Source organism: Protomyctophum bolini (assembly GCF_963924005.1).
Source record: "Protomyctophum bolini genome assembly, chromosome: 5".
Taxonomy (NCBI): domain Eukaryota; kingdom Metazoa; phylum Chordata; class Actinopteri; order Myctophiformes; family Myctophidae; genus Protomyctophum; species Protomyctophum bolini.
Window position 1 is genome coordinate 7,429,866 of NC_137866.1, and position 5,000 is coordinate 7,434,865.

Below are 5,000 nucleotides of genomic sequence, written 5' to 3' on the forward strand. Positions count from 1 at the left end.
GTCTGTCCTTCTGTCTCTTGGTCTCTCTCCCAGCCCTCTGCTAAAGGCCTCATTCCGTCTGTCCTTCTGTCTCTCCGTCTCTCTCCCAGCCCTCTGCTAAAGGCCTCATTCCGTCCGTCTGTCTTCTGTCTCTTGGTCTCTCTCCCAGCCCTCTGCTAAAGGCCTCATTCCGTCTGTCCTTCTGTCTCTTGGTCTCTCTCCCAGCCCTCTGCTAAAGGCCTCATTCTGTCCTTCTGTCTCTCGGTCTCTCTCCCAGCCCTCTGCTAAAGGCCTCATTCTGTCCTTCTGTCTCTCCGTCTCTCTCCCAGCCCTCTGCTAAAGGCCTCATTCTGTCCTTCTGTCTCTCGGTCTCTCTCCCAGCCCTCTGCTAAAGGCCTCATTCTGTCCTTCTGTCTCTCGGTCTCTCTCCCAGCCCTCTGCTAAAGGCCTCATTCTGTCTGTCCTTCTGTCTCTCCGTCTCTCTCCCAGCCCTCTGCTAAAGGCCTCATTCTGTCTGTCCTTCTGTCTCTCGGTCTCTCTCCCAGCCCTCTGCTAAAGGCCTCATTCTGTCCTTCTGTCTCTCGGTCTCTCTCCCAGCCCTTCTGCCTCTCGGTCTCTCTCCCAGCCCTCTGCTAAAGGCCTCAGTCCGTCTGTCCTTCTGTCTCTCGGTCTCTCTCCCAGCCCTCTGCTAAAGGCCTCATTCTGTCCTTCTGTCTCTCGGTCTCTCTCCCAGCCCTCTGCTAAAGGCCTCATTCTGTCCTTCTGTCTCTCGGTCTCTCTCCCAGCCCTCTGCTAAAGGCCTCATTCTGTCCTTCTGTCTCTCGGTCTCTCTCCCAGCCCTCTGCTAAAGGCCTCAGTCCGTCTGTCCTTCTGTCTCTCGGTCTCTCTCCCAGCCCTCTGCTAAAGGCCTCAGTCCGTCTGTCCTTCTGTCTCTCGGTCTCTCTCCCAGCCCTCTGCTAAAGGCCTCAGTCCGTCTGTCTCTCGGTCTCTCTCCCAGCCCTCTGCTAAAGGCCTCAGTCCGTCTGTCCTTCTGTCTCTCGGTCTCTCTCCCAGCCCTCTGCTAAAGGCCTCATTCTGTCCTTCTGTCTCTCGGTCTCTCTCCCAGCCCTCTGCTAAAGGCCTCATTCTGTCCTTCTGTCTCTCGGTCTCTCTCCCAGCCCTCTGCTAAAGGCCTCAGTCCGTCTGTCCTTCTGTCTCTCGGTCTCTCTCCCAGCCCTCTGCTAAAGGCCTCATTCTGTCCTTCTGTCTCTCGGTCTCTCTCCCAGCCCTCTGCTAAAGGCCTCATTCTGTCCTTCTGTCTCTCGGTCTCTCTCCCAGCCCTCTGCTAAAGGCCTCATTCCGTCTGTCCTTCTGTCTCTCGGTCTCTCTCCCAGCCCTCTGCTAAAGGCCTCATTCTGTCCTTCTGTCTCTCGGTCTCTCTCCCAGCCCTCTGCTAAAGGCCTCATTCTGTCCTTCTGTCTCTCGGTCTCTCTCCCAGCCCTCTGCTAAAGGCCTCATTCTGTCCTTCTGTCTCTCGGTCTCTCTCCCAGCCCTCTGCTAAAGGCCTCATTCTGTCCTTCTGTCTCTCGGTCTCTCTCCCAGCCCTCTGCTAAAGGCCTCATTCTGTCCTTCTGTCTCTCGGTCTCTCTCCCAGCCCTCTGCTAAAGGCCTCAGTCCGTCTGTCCTTCTGTCTCTCGGTCTCTCTCCCAGCCCTCTGCTAAAGGCCTCATTCTGTCCTTCTGTCTCTCCGTCTCTCTCCCAGCCCTCTGCTAAAGGCCTCATTCTGTCCTTCTGTCTCTCCGTCTCTCTCCCAGCCCTCTGCTAAAGGCCTCATTCTGTCCTTCTGTCTCTCCGTCTCTCTCCCAGCCCTCTGCTAAAGGCCTCAGTACGTCTGTCCTTCTGTCTCTCGGTCTCTCTCCCAGCCCTCTGCTAAAGGCCTCATTCTGTCCTTCTGTCTCTCGGTCTCTCTCCCAGCCCTCTGCTAAAGGCCTCATTCTGTCCTTCTGTCTCTCGGTCTCTCTCCCAGCCCTCTGCTAAAGGCCTCATTCTGTCCTTCTGTCTCTCTGTCTCTCTCCCAGCCCTCTGCTAAAGGCCTCATTCTGTCCTTCTGTCTCTCGGTCTCTCTCCCAGCCCTCTGCTAAAGGCCTCATTCTGTCCTTCTGTCTCTCTGTCTCTCTCCCAGCCCTCTGCTAAAGGCCTCATTCTGTCCTTCTGTCTCTCGGTCTCTCTCCCAGCCCTCTGCTAAAGGCCTCATTCTGTCCTTCTGTCTCTCGGTCTCTCTCCCAGCCCTCTGCTAAAGGCCTCATTCTGTCCTTCTGTCTCTCGGTCTCTCTCCCAGCCCTCTGCTAAAGGCCTCATTCTGTCCTTCTGTCTCTCGGTCTCTCTCCCAGCCCTCTGCTAAAGGCCTCAGTCCGTCTGTCCTTCTGTCTCTCGGTCTCTCTCCCAGCCCTCTGCTAAAGGCCTCATTCTGTCCTTCTGTCTCTCCGTCTCTCTCCCAGCCCTCTGCTAAAGGCCTCATTCTGTCCTTCTGTCTCTCCGTCTCTCTCCCAGCCCTCTGCTAAAGGCCTCATTCTGTCCTTCTGTCTCTCCGTCTCTCTCCCAGCCCTCTGCTAAAGGCCTCAGTACGTCTGTCCTTCTGTCTCTCGGTCTCTCTCCCAGCCCTCTGCTAAAGGCCTCATTCTGTCCTTCTGTCTCTCGGTCTCTCTCCCAGCCCTCTGCTAAAGGCCTCATTCTGTCCTTCTGTCTCTCGGTCTCTCTCCCAGCCCTCTGCTAAAGGCCTCATTCTGTCCTTCTGTCTCTCGGTCTCTCTCCCAGCCCTCTGCTAAAGGCCTCATTCTGTCCTTCTGTCTCTCGGTCTCTCTCCCAGCCCTCTGCTAAAGGCCTCATTCTGTCTGTCCTTCTGTCTCTCGGTCTCTCTCCCAGCCCTCTGCTAAAGGCCTCATTCCGTCTGTCCTTCTGTCTCTCGGTCTCTCTCCCAGCCCTCTGCTAAAGGCCTCATTCTGTCCTTCTGTCTCTCCGTCTCTCTCCGAGCCCTCTGCTAAAGGCCTCATTCTGTCCTTCTGTCTCTCGGTCTCTCTCCCAGCCCTCTGCTAAAGGCCTCATTCCGTCTGTCCTTCTGTCTCTCGGTCTCTCTCCCAGCCCTTCTGCCTCTCGGTCTCTCTCCCAGCCCTCTGCTAAAGGCCTCATTCTGTCCTTCTGTCTCTCCGTCTCTCTCCGAGCCCTCTGCTAAAGGCCTCATTCTGTCCTTCTGTCTCTCCGTCTCTCTCCGAGCCCTCTGCTAAAGGCCTCATTCTGTCCTTCTGTCTCTCGGTCTCTCTCCCAGCCCTCTGCTAAAGGCCTCATTCCGTCTGTCCTTCTGTCTCTCGGTCTCTCTCCCAGCCCTCTGCTAAAGGCCTCATTCTGTCCTTCTGTCTCTCGGTCTCTCTCCCAGCCCTTCTGTCTCTCGGTCTCTCTCCCAGCCCTCTGCTAAAGGCCTCAGTCCGTCTGTCCTTCTGTCTCTCGGTCTCTCTCCCAGGCCTCTGCTAAAGGCCTCATTCTGTCCTTCTGTCTCTCCGTCTCTCTCCCAGCCCTCTGCTAAAGGCCTCATTCTGTCCTTCTGTCTCTCGGTCTCTCTCCCAGCCCTTCTGTCTCTCGGTCTCTCTCCCAGCCCTCTGCTAAAGGCCTCATTCCGTCTGTCCTTCTGTCTCTCGGTCTCTCTCCCAGCCCTCTGCTAAAGGCCTCATTCTGTCCTTCTGTCTCTCGGTCTCTCTCCCAGCCCTCTGCTAAAGGCCTCATTCTGTCCTTCTGTCTCTCGGTCTCTCTCCCAGCCCTCTGCTAAAGGCCTCATTCCGTCTGTCCTTCTGTCTCTCGGTCTCTCTCCCAGCCCTCTGCTAAAGGCCTCATTCTGTCCTTCTGTCTCTCGGTCTCTCTCCCAGCCCTCTGCTAAAGGCCTCATTCTGTCCTTCTGTCTCTCGGTCTCTCTCCCAGCCCTCTGCTAAAGGCCTCATTCTGTCCTTCTGCCTCTCCGTCTCTCTCCCAGCCCTCTGCTAAAGGCCTCATTCTGTCCTTCTGTCTCTCCGTCTCTCTCCCAGCCCTCTGCTAAAGGCCTCATTCTGTCCTTCTGCCTCTCCGTCTCTCTCCCAGCCCTCTGCTAAAGGCCTCATTCTGTCCTTCTGTCTCTCCGTCTCTCTCCCAGCCCTCTGCTAAAGGCCTCATTCTGTCCTTCTGTCTCTCCGTCTCTCTCCCAGCCCTCTGCTAAAGGCCTCATTCTGTCCTTCTGCCTCTCGGTCTCTCTCCCAGCCCTCTGCTAAAGGCCTCATTCTGTCCTTCTGTCTCTCGGTCTCTCTCCCAGCCCTCTGCTAAAGGCCTCATTCTGTCCTTCTGCCTCTCCGTCTCTCTCCCAGCCCTCTGCTAAAGGCCTCATTCTGTCCTTCTGTCTCTCCGTCTCTCTCCCAGCCCTCTGCTAAAGGCCTCATTCTGTCCTTCTGCCTCTCCGTCTCTCTCCCAGCCCTCTGCTAAAGGCCTCATTCTGTCCTTCTGTCTCTCCGTCTCTCTCCCAGCCCTCTGCTAAAGGCCTCATTCTGTCCTTCTGTCTCTCCGTCTCTCTCCCAGCCCTCTGCTAAAGGCCTCATTCTGTCCTTCTGCCTCTCCGTCTCTCTCCCAGCCCTCTGCCAAAGGCCTCATTCCTGGATCTTCAGTTTGACCACGCACAGCCAAACCTCCGTTGTCCATTGACCATTTTGTCCAAAGTGCACTTGTCAAGCCACTTGCCACAGTCCAACCAAAGCATTCATTTCGGGTACATAAAGAATGTATTTTCCCCCCCAAAAAAAGAATATGTAAATGATGTGAGTATATGATATTGTTGTAATAATACTGGATACGCTCAAAGGCTCAGTTAATGTAAAAAGTGTGTCTTTTAAAAGCATCACGAAAGCAGCAAACCATTTATAATTTCTTTTAGTTTTACCAATAACAATATGCTAAGGAAACGGACAGTTCACTGCTCTCGCTGTCCGTCAGCCATGAGTCCAGCATTCATTGGTGAGAGGGCTGCTGGGATT